The 19983-nt window shown below is 40.0% G+C and overlaps 1 protein-coding gene across 2 annotated transcripts in view; it reads left to right on the forward strand.

The window, feature by feature from the left end:
• RALB (RAS like proto-oncogene B) overlaps positions 1-19983 on the forward strand; it is a 47722-nt gene that overhangs the window by 4985 nt on the left and 22754 nt on the right. Inside the window, exon 1 of one of the 2 annotated variants that reach the window (XM_066553207.1) lies at positions 16015-16143. The exons of the other annotated variant lie outside the window; for it this stretch is intronic. The gene's annotated coding sequence lies outside the window, so the exon portion shown is untranslated. Of the gene's footprint in view, positions 1-16014; positions 16144-19983 lie in introns of those variants that run through there. 2 annotated transcript variants of the gene reach the window in all.

Here is a 19983-nt window from a genome sequence, read left to right on the forward strand (position 1 = left end):
TTTCAGAGAAGACCTCACTGTGTCCTGCCTACCTTGAATAATCGGATTATTGGTCACTGCTCCCTGGCAGGTCTGTTGCAGCCCTGTTCTGTTGATTCAGTACAGAAAGAAAGCATTTCATGAATATCAGTTCTTCAAGTAGTGGGGATTATAGGCATGGTAACAGTACATGTTTATGAAAGGTATATGCTGCCAGATTTCATTCCCCATGATGGCAAGAGGGAAACTGAGGTACAGCCACAGTGCTGCTCTGAAGAGTTCATATAGTTAATGTGTAATTCTTTAGATTTGATTCACAGAATTGAGAAAGCATTTGTGGTAATATGGCGCTTATACATGAGAGCCAGAAAATGAAATGGAAAAGAAAGTGAAAAGAAATGCATAATGAGGGAGTTGGCTAGTTTATTTCCCAAGCTCTTCTACTGGCCAAAGCACAGTGAAAGGGGCAAAACTAAGCATTCAAGTTAAAAAAAATCCAATATGAGTTACCTTAAGCTCTATTATAAAATATGGTGTTAGCAATGCAGACAAGGAAGATTTTTTTCTAACATTCCTTATTATGTGTTAACATGGCACCATAAAGGTCCAAGAACCTTGGATCATCACACAACTTGCAAAATACCCCTAGAATATTTTCTTGCTGGAACTAGGAACAGCAAGATGAGTACAAGCCGAAACTGTAAATATGGGGAAGACCTTCTCTGTTCAATAAAACAGGTGGTTTCTGCTGAAACTAGTTTTGCTTGAGGACTAATTTGTAGTTCCAAGTGTCTTTCAGTGCTGACAGCTGAAGAAGGTAGCTCGGGGCCAGATTGTAATGATGTTCACCCCTTGATCTAATGGGCGGATGTGTTTAATTAACCTTTGTTTCTGCAGAAGCAGACATTCTGGCAAGCTGTAGGAATGCTAAAGAAGGGAAACCTAAACTGCAATGAACCTAGGCATATTCTATATATCTAGTACTAGATAAAGAATGTTAATGTAGATAAATACTGTTTCCTAGGAGATAGATATATATATAAGCTATTTATGTAAAAGAAATTTAACATGGATCCCCCTGTAGGACTAACCCTTATTAATTTCACAAGATCCAGCCATGATCCCATGCCCTTCAGACACTTCTCTCTTGTGTCTGGCACAGTTCTTCAATAGGTGGTCAGAAAAGCATGTATTTAAAATGAAAATATTCTGTTTAGTATCTCTTGGATGGAGTAAGACCTGACAGCCTCGTTGCTTGTTCCATGTCCTCCAGTGACTCTTCCAGATACCAGAGCTTGGACTGACCCTTCCCAGAGCTTCCTGTAAAGTGCAGATCTTAAGGTTTATAGCTAATTCTTCAGAAGGCTTACAGCAAGTCTAATGCAAAGCAGATATCCTTTGCATGAAATTGCTGAAGGCACTGATTTTTGCTTGAAAAACTAAAGCACTGTAGATTGCAATCATGCAAGCACATCAAACTCCCTGGCCACAATGTCCCTAATTTTACACTAAAAAATCACCAACTTTGTTGAGTGTTTTGAAAGAATGCAAATCAGAGCTTATTGTCTCTGACCTTCATCAGCTCTGCTGCCACAACAGCATCATTGTTTGCTATCTCCTCCCTTTAATAAGAGACACCCTGCATTCCTCTCACTTCCTTTCCATCCTAAATCTTTCCATCTGAGAGGCTTTTTAAAGCTCTGCTTTGTCATCTGGTTTTGCTACTACTGTGATCTAAATGCCAAACTACTTCAGTCCTTCGTCTTCGTCTCAATCAGCCAAGTCTATGTTTTCACTTAAAAGGCATCTTATGAGCTTGAATGTTGGAAATTCCTTCTACTCCTGTAGTCTAACAAACAAGGTATATTCCAGCTGAAAGAAACATTTATGTTGCAGCATTATTCTTACTAAAACTATGGTGCAGCAACACAGTATCAATAGGAATCATAAACAGTACTTTTTCCACCTCAGCACTGTGACACAACTCTTTCCTTCATAATACTGTGCAGAAATGTCCACATTGTTACAGTACATAAGGACTAGTGCTAAGGGTGCAGTTAGATTACTAATTTACTGATCCCATGGTTTATCCACTGGGTTTCTGTTCCAGAATGAAGTGTTGTGACAACAAATGAGGTAACCAAGGAAAAATCAAACTGGCTACAGCTGTCAGAATTATGAGTTCAATATAATTCTTCAGCCTGTTCGTACTGGTCTCTGTTTGTTTCTAGTAAGGACTGATGACTCCAAAAGCCACAAACTGTGTGTGAATTTCTTGGGTGATGACAATTTCCTTTGTAATGTTGCCCAGTATCTGAGACTATCCTGATAGGGTTGTGTAGCCCTGCTGTGAGCAGTGTCCTATTGCAAAGAGAAGGTTTGCACAAAGACTGAGGATGGAATAAGAGTCTTTATGTCCAGATATAAACAGTGATCTCCAAAAGCTCTTAACACTGAGCACAGTCAGTTGATGTAGTCAGGCTGACACAGATGAATTTGAGATTCTTGACCAGCATGGTTCAAAATGCAGCTCTCTGGCCCAGTCTGGTCTGTAGGATCTTCTGTCTTGTTTGAAACACCTCTTCTATGGAAATTCCAACTAGCAAGCTGCTGCCTCCTCTTAAAGAGAAGGAAAGGAGTGAGGATTTTTCTCAGGATGAGCTGCTGCCTCATCCCAAAGAGAAGGAAATGTGGGCAAGGAGAGCACCCTAATACAGAGAAGTTGTTGCTGTGCTTCTGTCTGAATGATTGTGAGTGCTTGGACATGCAAAAGAAACCCTCCTAGATAGCCGCTGCCTTATCTCTTTGCTGAGCAGGTAGGAACAGCAGCACCTCTCCACCTGTACTGTTCTCATTTGCTGCTTGTTGGGGGGTAGGGAGGAGGGATGGGACACAGAGTAGGGAGCAAGGGACAGTAATTTTCCCCTGCAGCCTGTTGCTCCACCCAGCCTTCCCCTCAAGCATGATTCACTGCCCAAGTATGACAGTGTGAATGGTAGGAGGTATGAAATCACAGTCCTGAGCTGCTATTGATTGTTGTCTCAGGCAAGCTAGCAGGGTCCCTCTCCAGATTTTGATCAATGGCAATTAATTCTGTTTTTCCTCTTTGGAAGTGGTATACACTTCTTTTGTTAGCATGTCTGATAATGGCAGGGGATTTTTTCTGAAGGTAATCTTGGAACAAAACAGCAGCTCCAGGCACTCTGTAAGAAGCCAAATCCAAGGGAAGGGTGGAGCAAAGTTGCTATTTGATAATAGGAATAGTCTACAAGAAAGTTTCCTTATCTCTCTTCAATGCTTGTTTTTCAGAAAGTAACTGTGATGAAAAGGCAGCAACTATTCTTCTCTGAATGTAAAATCTTTTCTGATAAGATTTCTGGAAGAACTTGCATTCAAATCTATCTTCATTCAAATCCTTCCTAAGATTCATTTCTTCCATAAGGTGTTTCTATGCTAATCCACTAGGCGTTGCTATTTACATCTTTAAAAGAAACACAGGACTTAATCTGGACTGATTGTAGAGTAAGAATGACTAAGTGCATGCATGTCCCATAGGAAAGCATAGTCTCTGGAAAGAATCTATTGCCTCCTGGCAGTAATTCTTTATATTGTGTTTTAATTACTTATTGTTGATTATAATCTCCACAAGGAAGGGGCATTTGTCTTTAAGCATCATTTATGCCTTTTAAGGCATCATTTATGTCTGTAACTTTCTGTAATCACAGAATATTCTGAGTTGGAAGGGACCCTAAGGATCACTGAGTCCAACTTCTAAGTGAATGGCCGATATGGAGATCAAATCCATGATCTTGTTGTTATTAGCACCATACTCTGACCAGCTGAGCTAATAGTGAAGATCAAGAAGGAAACAAGAAGTAATTTTACAATACAAAGTAGCTCCATCTCAAATAGCTGTCAGATTCTTCTCTGCCATCTCTGTGCATATCCAGATTTGGTGCTAAAGTCACTGGAATGGAGTATGGTCATAACTCTTGAAACAGAGAGACTGAAGGGGAGAGGAGGCCAGTAATACTGCAGCTAATAGATTCATTCCCAGTATCTCAGACTATGCAGACGTTAAATAAGGCTTAGTCAGCAGGACAAGCTGAGTCTGTGCTGCCTTGTGTTACAGGCTGCTAATATAGCTCAGAAGTGCACATCTGCTATGTAACAGTGTAAAAAGGTTCCCAAACCAGGCACTATTCTGTTGAGGTCACAACTTCATGAAATTACATTTGGTCACATATTTAGGCTAGTATTATTTGGAGTTGCATTAAATTCCTTCTCTAGCAGAAGAGTAGCATTTTTTTCAGTGAAAGCTTTGGGAAACTTTTGTGATTTACTCTGTGAAAAATTGCTTGGAGAGACTATTTCCTCTGAGTCATCACTGGGAAAATCCATTATTACAGAGGTGAAACATGTACTAGAATTGAAAGAAAATAATTACAAGTGTAGGTATTTTGAACATACTCAAATTTTTGTAGGTATATTGAACATACCCAAATCAGTTGATACAGCATATTTCAAACCCAAAGGTTTCAAAACTATTGCTTTCCAAAATTGTAATTAATCTATATGACCAAAATTTTACATTGCTATAATAATTATCATAATAAAGTTTATCATAATAAAGATTGGTCCTTCACAACCAAAATACTCACTACTAGATAAAACATGATGGTTATTTATACAACAGAGAAGAAAAAAGAAATAAGATTATTGCATCCACCAGAAATGTCTGCACTCTCTATTTTTTAGCAGCATGTGGATATCTGCTCTGTACTCTGGCAAGGAAGCCCTGCCAGAAGAGGCATAGGGTGTTGTAGAGGTAGCAAGCTTGGAGCCAGGAAGGAAGGCAATACTTCCTGACACTCGTTAGCAATCTCAGAGGAAGGACAGCATCCTGCCTAGTCATGCTAAATCAGCTAAAGAGGCCCTACTAACACAGCAAATCCCTTACCCATCCTTGTTGAAGCAGAAGGATATTCAGATTTGGTTAGGAAAAAGAAGCCATGATTTTGGATGTGGCTGTGCAAAGTACCTATTAAACTTTACTCTCCTACACTGTGACTTTCTAATTTGCTCAAGGAAGCTGTGAAATGAAGAACCTGAGGGCTTACCTACCTTTGTTTCATCTCCCTCTATCAAGATTTAACAAGCACACTTGGTCAGTTTTCCTCTTTTTGTGCTATGCCTTGGCTTAAATATTTATACCATGTCCCATTCAAATTCTCAGCAGAGAACTTTCATTCTTTCAGCAGCACAGCTCCTGCAGGCCATTTGATAATTTGAGAAATTCAAATATATTTAATGTGACTAAGTAGCAGAGTTTGAATAACAGTGGTTTGTCTTTACACACAGAACTTCTATATCCCCTAAGCCAAGGTGAGTCCTTAGAGTTCAGCCTCTTGTGCCCTAATAGCCCTTCACTTCTTGTCTAGCAACTGCCAGTTCCACAGACATTTTGTAATATTAATGTTTCAAGAACCCATCACAGTCAATCACACAGTTTGTTTTAACTGTTTAGAAGTGAATTTGGTTGTCTTTTTAGACAATTGGTCACAAATGGCAGCTTTAATGGAAGGTTTAAAGCTGCCAACCTCATGAGGTGATTCCACGTGAAGTTCTTATTAGCAACATAAAATTCCAAAAATACTTGTGAAACATTTGTTAAATAATATAAATTTAAATTGGTATGTGCTCAAACCATAACTTGAAAGTAACAAGTTATACAGACTAGAATACATTAAAAAGAGAACAATCACCAAAAAAAAAAAAACCTCAGGAAAAACAAAGAAGAAAGGTGATATTAGGTGAATATATCTAAAATCTCAGATTATGTTTCATTACTATGACTCTTACCATTTATCAAGGACTTTCAAGCCAGTTCTGATATTTTGTCCCTTTGAGTTTGACTGTTACATTCTCAACTGTTGTGTTCTTACCTAAACTATCTCTCTTAAAAGTTTCTTTGTCCACATTATTTCTGGTTGGATTGGAATCAGCAAAGCAGAACATTTCCTGTCCTGGGTGGGATGAACCCACACTGGATATGAGGACACTGTGTCAGCACTAACAGGATGCAGACCAGGAAACACTGCATTTTATTAACAGGAACTAGAACAAGAGTGGCAAAGTTTTGGCAGAATTAGAATGAAATGGTTGTACATGGAACAGAGTAAGAGCTGGAACTAAAACATTTTTTTATATAACTAAAACAAGGCTGCCAGCAGACTGGTTCGGTAGATTTGGAATACATCAGGAGTATATGAGAAAAATGTTCACTCAAAACTTAGGGTTTGAATGAGAGCTCTGGCTGCCCAAATAACTGGAGCTGTGTCTCCAGCAGGCTGGAAAAGTCTGCTTTAGTGAATTGAGAATACAAATGAGTTATGTCCTGGAGCAATGAGCCATTGACATTCTCCTGAAAAATGAATAGTCAAAAGTTTGGAATTCACAGAAATGGAGTTAGAATTAATATTAGTCAATAAGAATAAAAACAGACTCAAAATCTCTGTGCTGGAACACAAAGCATGCTTCTCAGAGAACTAGAAATGCACATGGACCAAAATACAAATAGGAAATAGCTCTGTGGTGTGGATCTAAAATAAGATCAGGAGTAGCCACAAGTGTGGTGCCTTCTAATGTATCGTAGCTCTGTCTGCTGCTCAGCACTTTCTAATCTGGACTAGCATGCTTTCACACCTCTTCTAGCAGCAACTTCAGAGTCTCTCCACAATCCAAACCTGTGACACATTTTTGAAATTTGCTAGATGGAAAAGGAATGTACATCTTAAAAAGATGACAGATTTTTATTGGTCAGCTTTAAAGGCTGGTCTTCCTCTTAATTATGGCTATATATTGAAAGAAGTCTCTAAAGAGATAGGTGAGCATGGTCCTCCTTTAGCTGACTGGAAAAGCACAAGTCTTATTTCTTCTGTAATTAAAAGAAACTTATATTTAGCTTGAGGGAGATGGAAACCATCTTTTTAGAGAAATAAATTTTACAGCCTTTTTAATTGTTGATTTGTGACCTTGAGATCTGTAAAACCAGGCAGTATCCTCCTTTATGACAGCTGCTTTTGTAACAACTGACATGGTAGGAGGGCAGCCCTTGTATTAAAAGGGCTTTTATTTTAGAAGAGAGGAGGTGAAATTGATGCTGTAGATGCAGCAACCAAGGACAAATAATGGCAATCACACCTTGTTTTTACACTTATGGCTTTTGGGAACTGACAGGAAAGATTATTTTTGATTTATACCCATTCCTGAGAAGCAGACACGATAATTATCAGGTAGTTCACCTGTGTCATGCAACAGCTATGTCAAAAGCCAACAGTTAAACTTCATGTCATAAGGATCTTGTGTGTGGAGTCACCTCATAAGAACAGCTTTAAACAAAGCTGGAAAATTCTGGGGATGAGACAGAGTGTTTCCCACACTGTTATCAAGCTGTTGAATAAATCTCATTTGCTTTTAACTGGAAGAGACTCCTGGATCTGAGATCTCCTAAGGCTCTCTGGAATCATATTATAATGATCCCTGACTTTTAATGCTGGTAATCAATTCTTCTAACGCAGGTAAAAGCTAAGTGAATCTTTTACTTCTATTTGCAAAATAGTTCTCCATCAGAAGTTTTGATTTTTTTTCCCCATGCTGAAATCTTTACCTGCTTCTACTTTTTAATTGCTGTGTTTGCATGAGAAGAACTAAGAAATGAAACTTCCATAAGATATGTGGAACTTTAATGGCAGAAAAGCTAGCTATGTCTTAGTGAAACTGAAAACTTTTGTAAAATCTCTGGGCAAGAAATTATAAGAATTGTAAAGATGAGCTTAATTTAATAAAGTATTAAAGATGAGTCCTGAAGTTTAAGGAAATTTTAAATGCAAGTAGAATAGTGCTGCAACTCTTTCTTCCATGATTCAGACTGTATTTAGAAATGCTAGCTTAGACCTATCTCCACTGATATACAACAAAGCAAGAAAGTGCAAATCAGCTAAGTGGAAAAGGAATTGAGTTTTACCATCTTTTTCTGAATTGAAAGTTTCCCAAGTTATCCCAAGAAAACCCTTGGAGAGGTGTAAGAAAAGCCACAAGGAAACTGTTTCTGAGCTAAGAAGTCAAAGAAGCCCAGCTGATCTAGACAAAGGATTCTTTACATGCTAAAGAGAGGGATTCAGCAGGTGGTCACATTGCTTAGGCTCTGTGAAAGGAAACTGAAAAGGCAGAACTACATCAAGCTGAATCTAGCATGGACGTGACATGACTGTTGCATTTTGCATCTGACATGATGGATATCTGCAGCCACAATGGTCAAATCCATGGCACTTTTGCTTTCCAAAGAGCAGCAAGGACTGCTTTTTTTTTTTAAAGGATGAAGGAAGATTCCACATTAATTTTAATGCATTGTACACTGCTTCCAGAGAATGGAAAAATAAGATTATGGGCCACCTCTCCACATTATGTGACCATTTCTCTAGTGATTAAATCTCTATCAATTGACATTTAGCATTTTGCAGGGGTTTTCACAGACAGGAATTAGGGGAAAAGCAGGCCTTGTACATCTTATGACCTAGTTATCATTCCATTTAAAATGTTAGTGAACTATTGCATAGAAAATGGAAAGCCTAAAAAAAGGCAAGAGTTATAAAGGGAATAACTGTAGTTATGTGAGCCAGATCAAACCAATTCATTTTCTGCTACTGAAAATCTGATCAGGAAAAATAGACTAAAGGTCTGTTGCTGCCCTTCAAGAAATCCAGCTTTAAGATAAAACTCATGCCTGAAGGCAGCAAATCAATTTTGAAAAATCAGAGTTTGATTTATCGTTCCCTGAAAGGTTGCGTGAAGCTTCTTACTAAAGATCTCAAAGTTACACAAAGGTATTTTGTATGATTAAAGGCAATCATAGTTCTCAAGGACTTTTAGAAGATGCAGACATAGGTTTATTTTTCACTGTAATTTTTAGGGTTTCATTCTGAATAGATGGAACTTTTTGCATTAATTTGCTCAGCATTTGCATTACAAGACACACTGATTCAGCAGTAGTACAGGTGCAGATTTGCAGTAAATGATATACACAGATTCTGCTCTCATCTATTAAAATGTCACAACAAGAAAACAAGATTTGAGAAAGCCAAGATATGACACTATTCAATAAACTGTAGTTATCAAAAAATGTCTGATGAAGCCATTCTTTGGTCATTCTGCTCTAGGCAAATCTGTAACACAACTTGCAAGGTTTTAAAGCACAGTCCTGCAATGGAAGGGGAAAATCAGACTAAATTAAAGCAAATATTCACTGTTTCCCAGTAAACAGCTCCTTTTAGGCTGCAAATATGGAATGAATTTGGGATTTCAGTTATTTACTTTGAGGAGATTAGCCTAGGTAGAAGAGTGGGTGGATTTGCTTGTGACTACATAATGCAGTTTTCTTGTGCTACAAATCCAGTGTAGCAATGGATTCAATGAATTTTGGGCACAAACAGTATTTCTGTCCCTAAACGCTATTTCAGTTGTGCAAAATCACAACAGCTTCAACTTTTAAATTAGAAATGTATATATACCCACATAGATATGCATCTCTCTCTCCCCTCAGAGGTTCTTCCCTCCTTATATTTCCCCTTTGCTTGCTCACATTATCCACAGTATCAGAAGTTCAACTCAGAACTTCCTGGCTCTTGGCAATTTTGTTAGCCTTCATTTTACTGTAGTGCTCCTGTTTTATTTTTTTTATAGTATTCCAGAAATAAATCCTAATGAAATAACAAAAACTTGAGGATTGAAGAGAAGCTTATGCTGTGGTTGTGAATGAGAGTGTACTGTAGTTATTTTTTTGGCCAAGGTACACTGCTTTTGTAGACTGAGGATCCCACAAACCAGCACACCTCCTCCCAAGCTTTTCCAAAAGAATAGGAGATTTACTGTAAGTTGCATCAGAAGACAGAATGGAGTGGTGTTTGGTTTTTTTTTTAATTGACAATGTATTTTTTAATGAGTTAGTAGATTGAATATTGATTAAACCTATTAATATATTGAATCCCAATTTGCTACTAATGACGTAATTAGCTTCTAGCAATTAGTCTTTTCTAAAAAGTTAATCTCTGACTCTTCTGACAGATCCTAAGTGTGTGTTCCTGTTCACTGAAAAGATAAAAAACAATTCAGAAGCCCAAATGTTACAGGATACAAGGCATGCTTATTTTGAAATTGCTTTCCTTAATCCTCTAATGTAAAGCATATTGTGCTCTTATCAATTTAACATTGAAAAGAAGGAGGGGCTCTTTGTAGACTGTATTAGGAGACCTTGTGGACTGTAGACTTACCAACCACAAGTAACGTGTCTTTTCTAGAAAAGAATGCTGTATAAACTAACACAGGAACACTCAGCTCAGTAGTGAAAATTTCTCAAATGCAGCAGTATTATCATATGAGTGTATAATGTGCTGAACAAGCTCTCTAGTTGAGGACAATGTAATGCTATAATAATACAATACTTACATCAATGTATTCATAGGCACACAAACTTCCTCAAAAACTTCACTGGTGGAATAAGTTCCTACAGGATTACTACCCAGTTTACCCACTTTTTTAAGGCTTTCATCTCTGTGTTTAAATACAGGAATTAACAAACAGTGAAGTGTTATATGATGTAAATTTAGGGAGTAGTATCTGTAGCAAAGTGCAGCTGAAGAGGAATTTTTGTAGACAAAATTTGTAGCCACTTGTTTCACCATCCAAACCACTTCAAACAGAAATTCCAGAAGAGATTTTCCATTCAAGTTCCCATTTAGACCTTTTTTAATTAGACATTTCCCAGCACAATAGTGCAAAGTTATGTTGTAGGTGCAAGAAAAGTCTGATAGTTTTTAGCCAAGTCATGTCAGAGTTTATTCTAGAAGGAGTGCCATTCTTGAATAGGTAAAATACTGTCATCATATAAAACTGTGTTACAAAATTCAGTTGCCAGGATCTCTCTGCTAAGTTGTGAGATGCTTTAGAAAAAAAAACTTCTATTGCCACTTAAACAGTGAAGGGGCATCAAACCTTCCAAACATTTGCAAAAGATGTGATTAAACATGGAATAGGGAAAACTGCACTTCTAGTAATGAAGATAGTAGACTAAAAATTAAGGGCTCTCATGGTCAGAATATTTTTACATTAAAAAGTTTGGTTTAATTATCTGGTTTAATTTTCAGAAAGACATTTTAACCTCATTCTAAGTTACATCACCTTAATTAGAGATTGTAGACAGAAGTAAGTACTTAAAAATAATATAATTTTAATTGAAAATTATTTTTCTTCCTGAAGTATTGCTCCCACACTGCTAGGATGTTGGATGCTATAAAAGCCAGGAATTTTCATTATTAATGTAGTATATTTGTCAATATTTTAATCTGGAAAATTTGATTTAAAAATAAGGGGGACAAGATCTGTTAGCATGAATTTTTTTCTAGTATGCTCACACTACCTTCCAACAGAAGCTGTTCATCAAGGTAGCGCTGTTCAACTCAGGGAGGTAAATCCTCAACTCTGTTAGCTGCTTATTATTCTAAAACAAAAATCTCCTGCCTTATCCATTTTTGTAATAGTTCATGTTTTTACCAAACTGGCTTCAGTGTGATCTGTGAGACACTAAGGTACACTTTCTACTCTACATTTAACAGGTAAAGCTTCACTTAATGTATCTGCTTCAGCAGTACACTTTAGGAAACATCAGCCAGCTGGAGGGAGTCCAAAGGGGAAGGAGAGTGACTGGCAGTTAGGAAACACGATCTACAAAAAACAGCTGCAAAATCAGGTGTTATTTGAAAGAGGAAAAGAACTATAAAGAGTGAAAAAAGTAATGATTTTTGACCATTTATCATACAGGTGCAAAAAAGGGGAAAAAAAAAAAATCTCATGGCTATGTCCAGTATAGAACTAATTAATATGCTTAATCTGCAGAAAGTGACAGGTAAGGTGAATGTTCTTGGGTTTTTTCCTTATGATAAAATAGTCCAGTACTTTAAACAAACTGCAATGAAAATACCACAATCTTAGCTGCATTTTAAAAAATGGCATGCCAAAAATTATATATGTGTAACTGATCTTGGCTTTGGGCCATGGAACAACCTCTTCTAACTCTTTGTAGACCCTTTATTTTCTTTTGATTCTTGGCTATCAAGTTATTTACAATAAACTTAGCTCCTTCTGTAAAAGTTCCAAGATCAGGCCCTAAATCTGTCATGGTGTTGATAATCATGACGATCAGAAGTGTAACACTTGTAAAACTGGAATGTGAAATCCCTTACCTCACAAAATGTCAGTGAGAATCTCCTTAAAAATGACCTTGTGATATGATCCTGACAAATCCCAGCTGTATCTGAAATGGAAAGGTTATTTGACAGTGAACTTTATTTTAGTGTGGTGACTTCCGGCTGTTTGTAACAAAAATAAAGTGAATGGTACAGTCAAAACACCATAATCTCATACAAGACCAAAACCAGAGTCATATTTCATTGCTTGTTTCAGATATATTTTAGTTTATTGCTTTATGTTTTTTGAATGCTGAAGTTCATAAATCATGGTGAGGTCAGCTGCATTCTCTTAAGTATACAAATAATCTGTAAAATGTACTTCTTGTTAGGCTATTCATGCCCAAATAGAAAATCATCTTTGACTACTTTATTTTTAATATAGAACAAACTCTCTTTGAGAGCACATTATGTACATGTACCTCTTCTTACAAGTTATCTGAGCCTAGACTAACACTGGCAGCTGAACTCTGTACATGCAAAAAGCTGGGTATTTTGGGAACAATTGGGACATCACAGCATTCTAGATAACGCAGTGAGGGGGTGGTGTTTCTGTTCCCCAAGCATTCCTCTGGTTCCCCTATGAATACTATCAAAGAATAACCAGGTGTGCAAATGGTGTAGGAAAAGAGCTAAATATCTGGGATTTACATTTTTCCCATCACCAGTTTCTGGAACTAACTTCAGCTAATTTCTATTTAGAACTGCTCAGAAGGGAAGCATGAGCCCTAATCTTTGCAAAGAAAAAATATTTACTGTTCGGTCATCCCACCACACTTACTCTTGTTTATGACTCTGGCAGTGACATGCACTGCCCTCTTACATTCTTAGTGGATTAGAAACTAAATATATGCATAAAAATACTGTCCCCATCTCCAGGAATCTGCAGTTTAAAAGATGTTATGGTAGGATAAAGCAACAGCCAGAGACAAATTTTTCCATCTCAACTGAAATTTTACGTGTTTAGAAAGTGAAAGCAAATAGAATAAAATAAATGCAATATAAATGACAATGAAAAGGAATTTTCTCCCCTAAATTGTTCTATAGAATTTTTCTTCATAAAGTGCTGAAGCAAAAAATATATCGTAACCATGGAGATTATACCAGGCAACATGCATAATAATTCAAAATGTGGCATCACACAAATGTTCTTTGTCATGAGTGGATTACTACAAAGAAGTAGGTTTCCCCTAAACAATTTTCAGAAGCAGGGTAGATGTGGTTAATTTCTTAACCCTCTTTTTTGCAAGGGGAAAGTGGAAGTGTCAGCATTGTGGTATGTGCAGGAGAGTTGTATTGCATTCAGTTTGGAAAGACTCAGCTTCCCAGGTTCTTGGCAGTTTTTAATCATAGGTACAATTTGCTGAAAATGTTTGTCTGCAGTGAATTGTCACATCAGAGCAATGAATCCACAATGCCCACATGGCATGAAAGATGTCCATGGAGACACAGTTACAGGATAAACAGTAAACAGTGCTAATGAATTTTTGCTTGGGTCTTCTTGGGTTTGTTCATGTGCTTTTAGGACCAGAAACAAACGTCAAGAATCTACATTAAAACCCATTCCTGTTTAATCCTAGAAATACCACGAACTGGCTAATTTAAGTGTTAGCTGTAAAACAGGATTCCTTCACATTTGGCAGTATTTTTTTCTCTGTTTATTCTTTCATTGTGTGGATGGTATCAAATAGCACTCAGTCTGCCAGCTTCTAGTGCAGGATGAATATTGGTGCAGTTCTGATACAATCTAAAAGGCAAAGAATTGCTGTAATCAGAACCTTTCATAATACCTTAATTTCATAATTTCACTTTTCCACACAAGGAGTTAACTAAAATCTGGTGGTTTGCAGTTTGAGTTAGGAAGACAAACTGATGATGATGTAAGAATGATGTAAATCCTGTTGACTTACAAACAACATAGAAAATGTTGTTTCATTGAAAAGAGGAAAAATTCAGAAGATACTTCCTTTTTATGCAGTCCTGAAGTACTCAGCTGTTTCTCAAAACCACACTACTTTTTTTTTCTGCCTCTGCAACTCCTTTTTTCCAATTCCTGGCATTTTTTCCTGACTCTGAAATTAGAGATTTTAGTAAATCTCTTTCAAATTCCTCCTCCATGGTATTTAGCTTTGGCAATAGGCCATTGTTTCACCTATCACTTTTTTAAGGATGAATTTTTTTTTGCATTTATTTTAAGTGACAGGCCTTTTTTATGCTCTCCAACTTGAAAATGCAATTTCACCCAGCCATCAGTGGATAGAGCTAGAATGTAATTAATTCTTTCTCTTCTGCAGGAGAACACATAGAAGCCCAGTGTGAAAGCAGGAGTTAACACAGTTACTTAACATATTACTTCTGTCCCAGAGGAGCTCAGAGATCAGTGTAATCATAATTTCCATTGTTTCCCAAAGTGGGTGTTATCGTGAAAAGCATATTTTTTCAGAAGGAATAATTTTACCCAACATATTCACTCCTAAATTTAGTGAGTGGAATTCAAATAGGTCAACATTGAAGCCTAGAAAAATTAAGCAAATTAAAGCAATGAGAAAAGGTATGTTTTCTTTTGTAGCTGGCAAGATAACACACCTGTGAATGAATCACACACCTGTGTGATTAGTAACACACCTGTGTGGTGAATCACACACCTGTGGGATTAGTAACATTGAGATGGCCAGAGACAATTTGGATTTGAGAACTGATAAAGACTTGAAATAATCACAGTAAATACAGCAATAGCCATTACTTTCTTTTCCTGAGCAGTGAAAACTGCTCTGTGCTGCACACACGTGACAGTATTGCAGCTCAATGATTTAATGAAGCACTCAGCACTCCCGACCCGTATGAGCCAAGTCAGGGACACTTCCACTCCTTTGCATTCTGACTTCAGACTTAATTTCTGCATCTGTTGGTAGAATTTGCACTAAAAAATGTGATTTATTTAAGACAGACTTCTTCTCTCACCACTGCACTCGGCTCTGGTGAGGCCGCACCTCAAATCCTGTGTCTCGTCCAGGGAAGACATTGAGGTGCTGGAGCGAATCCAGAGAAGGGCAGCGAAGCTGGTGGAAGGTCTGGAGCACAGATCCTGTGAGGAGCGGCTGGGGGCTGGGGGGGTTTAGCCTGGAGAAAAGGAGGCTCAAGGGGAACTTTCTCGCTCTCTACAACTCCCTGATAGGGGGCTGTAGCCATGTGGGGGTCGGGCTCTTCTCCCAGGCAGCCAGGGACAGCATGAGGAGAACACAGCCTCAAGTGGGCCAGGTGAGGTTTGGGTGGGACATCAGGAGGAAATGCTTCACAGAAAGGATGATTGGATATTGGAATGGGCTGCCCAGGGAGGTGCTGAACTCACCGTCTCTGGAGGTGTTTAAGGAAAAGACTGGACGTGGTACTCAGTGACATGGTCTAATTGACGTAGTGGTGTTTAGTCATAGACTGGACTCGATGATCTCAAAGGTCTTTTCCAACCTAAATGACTGTGACTCTTTTGGGTCAAACCGAGCCGGCGGGGCTCGGCACAGACGGAGGCGGCCGAGGGTCGGACAGTCCCTCACGGCCGCTGCGTTCGCACCACCGGCCCCTCTCACGGCTGGGCCCGCCCCTCACGGCCCCCGCCGGCCCTGCCCCAAAGCTGATTGGTTCATGAGCGCCACGTGACCAGCGGGCGGGCGCGCGCTCGCGGGGAGCAGGGCCCGGCGGGAGCGGCGCCGGCGAGGGCGGAAGTGCGCGGCGGGGGCGCGCGGGCGGCGGCGCTGCCCCCTCAATGAGAGCCGGGCCGCGGTGGCTGCGGGAGCAGCGGGGACGGGGGGCACAGCCGAGACGGGAGCCGGGCTGGAGCCGCCGTGCGGAGCCGGGCTTTAGCCCCTAGGTGAGAGCGAGCAGCGGCTTCGGGATCCCCCCCACCCCAGACCCGGGCCGGTGGGGGCCTCCGCCGTCCCGGCCCCGCGCCCTCGGTGAAGGCAGGCGGGAGTCTCCGGCTCCTGGCCGCAGCTTGGGGACGTGGCTGAGCTCCCCCGTCTCGGCTCTCTGCGGAGAGGGAGGGAAGGAAGGTGTCAGCGGCGGTGCGGGGCAGCCCCTCTCTCCGGGGTGTGTCGGGCGAGGAGAGCCCCACGGCTTCTGCCCGGGGGTTCCTCGGCCCTGGGAGAGCACCGGGGCTGGGCGAGGGCAGTGCGGGGCAGCCGGTGACCGTCGGGCCTGCGCGGGAGCCGCAGCGGGAGGCGAGAGGCCCCGCTGGTGGATTCGGCCGCTCCTGCGGCTCCCGGTGGCGCCGGGCTGAGCTGGAGCCGGGGTCCGCCGTGGCTCCTGTCCACAAGTGGGACGTGGCGGAGGGAGAGGGCGAGGAGGAGCTGGCCTTGAGCGTTAGTGCAGGCTGCCCTGCCTGCTCTTGGTGCCGTCGGATAAGTGATAACGTTTCGTCTGCGGGAGATAAACAGAGGGCTTGGGATGCTGGCGGTCTTAGTTGAGCCAGAAGTTCCTGGCTAGTGTTGTTTTATCGGGTATGTTCTCTCCCTGCCCGTCTTTATCGTCCCCGCAGCCTTACCGGTGTAGCTCTTGTAGGAAGGAAGGGTGGTGCCTGAGTGTGACCTTACCTGCAGAAGGGCAGGGAGGCAGGTGAGACAAAGCGGCCCAGTCATGTTTCCTGAACAGCTGGTGCAGGCCTAACCCGGTCATTCTGCTGGGGCCCTGTTGAATCGATTCTGTTCTGAGAGCAGGAGACAGTCTTGACTGTGCCTGGGTGTTTTCATGGTGGAAGGGAACAAGGAGGCTGCACCTGCACAAGGAGCAGCCTTGCCATTGTCAAAGCTGAAGTCTGCAGTCTGAGTAGTTTTGGGTTTTGCTTTTTTTTAACTGTTCTAACATTACTTCTCTGGTTCCAAGATCCTTGTTTCTCTTCTGAGGTACAGGGAGGTGCCTGTCCTCATCCTCAGAGGTACATGATTTTCAAGAAAAGCTGTATTTTTTTTCTTAATGTCTTAAATACTCCATGCCCCGATCCTCCCCCTCCCACCCCCCAATTAAAGTTGTTAAAGTGAGAGTAGGAGCTAACAAATCAGAACCAGACTTGTGGTTCTTGGAAGTGATTTGCTTGAAGGCCAAAAATTTTTGTTATAGAGAATTTAATAGTACCAGCTCAATCTTCCTTGACAATAGCATCTTTGCACTTATTCATGCATAGCAGACTTGCTAGAATAATTTCAACTACTTGGATTTTTGCTTATGATCAGATGATACCAACTTACTATGGTGAAATATTTTGCATTTCTTTCCTGTATTAAATACTTCATTTAAAAATAAAATAGCCCTCAGACTAGTCCTGTAAACAAGTTTCCTGTGTTAGACTTTTAGTAGTAAATTGTTTATTTTCACTTCTTTTGGAGTAAGCCAACTTGATTCTGTTTTGCATGCCTGAAAGAAAGTGAAAATGACCTATTTTTGCTAGTGTTACGTATATACTGCAGAGGAATTTCTAGTCTAAAGATTTTGGTGGAATGCTTTACAAAAGCTCTTAACTGAAAGCTTAATTTGACCAGACAATATCCTTTCTTGGCTATCCTTTAAAACTCTCAAACTTGTCTCTAATTGTCAGTGCAGTGGTACTGGAAATCTCAGTAGAAGAGCAGTTGAGGCATTTTGATCAAATCAAGTCAGTAATGATGGGACACTGCCTGGACCACTTGGAAGTGTACACTGAAATCCTGGATGGTTTATAGTTTCTGTCATCTAATGCCTCATTTGGACTCAAAGTTTTTTCAACTGCTTAATTGATTTTGCACCTACTGTTGTTTGACCCAATGCTGGATAAAATTACTTGCTTCTCTAGGAACTTTTGGGGTCCAAGCTTCACATGGAGCAAAATTGTCCTGTGAATGGAGCAGAAATGGCCACATGAAACAGTGGAACAAGCTCTAGCATCATGGTTTGGGAATCTGGTTCATAGTTTGTTCTTGTCCTGTAAACCTGTTCACTTTCCTTGCAAGTGGATAATTGCACAGTGACTCAATCATTTCCTACTAACTAGATTCAAGCTCCATGTGACTGATTAAATGAATTGCTTTCTATTACACAACGGATTCATGTGAATTAATAGCCTCTCTTAGCAGGGGCACTGAGGGAGCCTGTTTCTCATGACAGCTGTGCAGGCACTAAGCACCCATGGGAGTGCAAGTGCACACTGGTATCAATCAGTAGGTGTCTTGTGCCTCTTGCTGTAGCAAGCAATTTGGGATAGCAGTAGTGGTGTCCAGGGGTTTGAGTGAAAGGCAGTGGCTGGGGAGGCCACAGAAGTGGAGAAATGTAGGTGCTTGATGCTTTTCATTCCCTGGGTGCCTGACTTCAAGTAACTTTGCATGGCTCACTTGGGAGATGTGCTGATCCTAATTATCAACCAGGTTATATAGCAATTTATATTCTCAAACTCATTCTGTGTTGAGTTGGAAATACTCTCCTACTGATAAAAACCTGCAGATTTTAGGTTTTCTCTTTTCATCCACCTTTGAGTCCCATGTCTCTGCTAACTGTTCTGCATCACTGTCAAGCAGTGGTGATAAGATTCCATTGCTTGTTGCCTGCTATTGCTTGGAGCAGCAAGGTCAACAAACTGTCTTGGTTGTCTTACTCTCCTAATGGTAATAGTCAATTTTGTGGCTTTTGTTGTATGATACAGTTGATGCTTGCTTCTTGATAAGAGGTTCAAAACAAGTATTTTAAAAGTCTTTGCTAATAGCTGCTGTAGGGCAATCATTTTGTTGGTAGCTCTTTTAGCTCATTAAACAGAACTAACCAACTTCCTCTGTGCCTGCCCCAGAAATATCAAGTTGTCTTGTCATTTAAGCAAGATAAGTCTGCATAACTCGTGCTTTATCTTTTCATGTTCTCCCAAATACTGCTTTAATAGTAATATTACAGGATCTGTTTTGTCTCTTGTGCTTGAGATGTGCAAATGTGTTTTTCAAGACCTGTCAAAATGAAAGTCATGGAGTCTTGTAATGTGAGGATGTTATTTAGGCTGATGTGTAAGTAGCTGCTCGATTCTTTATGGTAACAAAGTGCTTGCTTAGAACTTCAACTGTTCTCTGTGGAACCTTGAGCCGAAAGCCCTCCTTGCTGAAGCTGTTGACAAAGGAATAATGGTTGTTTACACAAATATGAGACTTAATGGAAATGCAGTCCTGACTAGGACTCTTTGCTGGATCACAAGTCGAAGACCGAAAAAATCAGTTCTGGGATTATAAGCATTTGTTAAAGACTTAATCCTGTCAGCCGTTACTTTGTGAATTAGTGTTGCTGTCAGTTGAAGTGATTAGTGTGAAATGTTTTAGGCCACTAATAATGCAGCGAAACTGGAGTTTTTAATATGTTCTTCTTAAATTTGGAATGTGTCAAAACTAATCTGAAGGCAAAGCATAGAACTGGAAAGCTGCGAACATGCTGAGTTAAGCAGATGCTGTGATTTCTCTGGTTTCTAGCTCTTTCTGTATATATTTTTACCTGCAGTAAAAGATGATTTTTCAGAAGAGTACTGGAGACTTAGACCTAGCCCCTATTTTGGGCATGGTAGATGGATATATTAAAGAATGTTTCCAGCTTGGATTTAATATTGATGGCTTTTTTTTTCCAAGCTGGTGGTTTGAATCACAGGTTTAACAGAGGAAAGAATCCCACTTTATAGACAAGATTGTTATAGAGTACTGTATTACAGGTTTATACT

The sequence above is a fragment of the Molothrus aeneus genome, chromosome 7 (genome assembly GCF_037042795.1).
Source record: "Molothrus aeneus isolate 106 chromosome 7, BPBGC_Maene_1.0, whole genome shotgun sequence".
NCBI classification, from domain to species: domain Eukaryota; kingdom Metazoa; phylum Chordata; class Aves; order Passeriformes; family Icteridae; genus Molothrus; species Molothrus aeneus.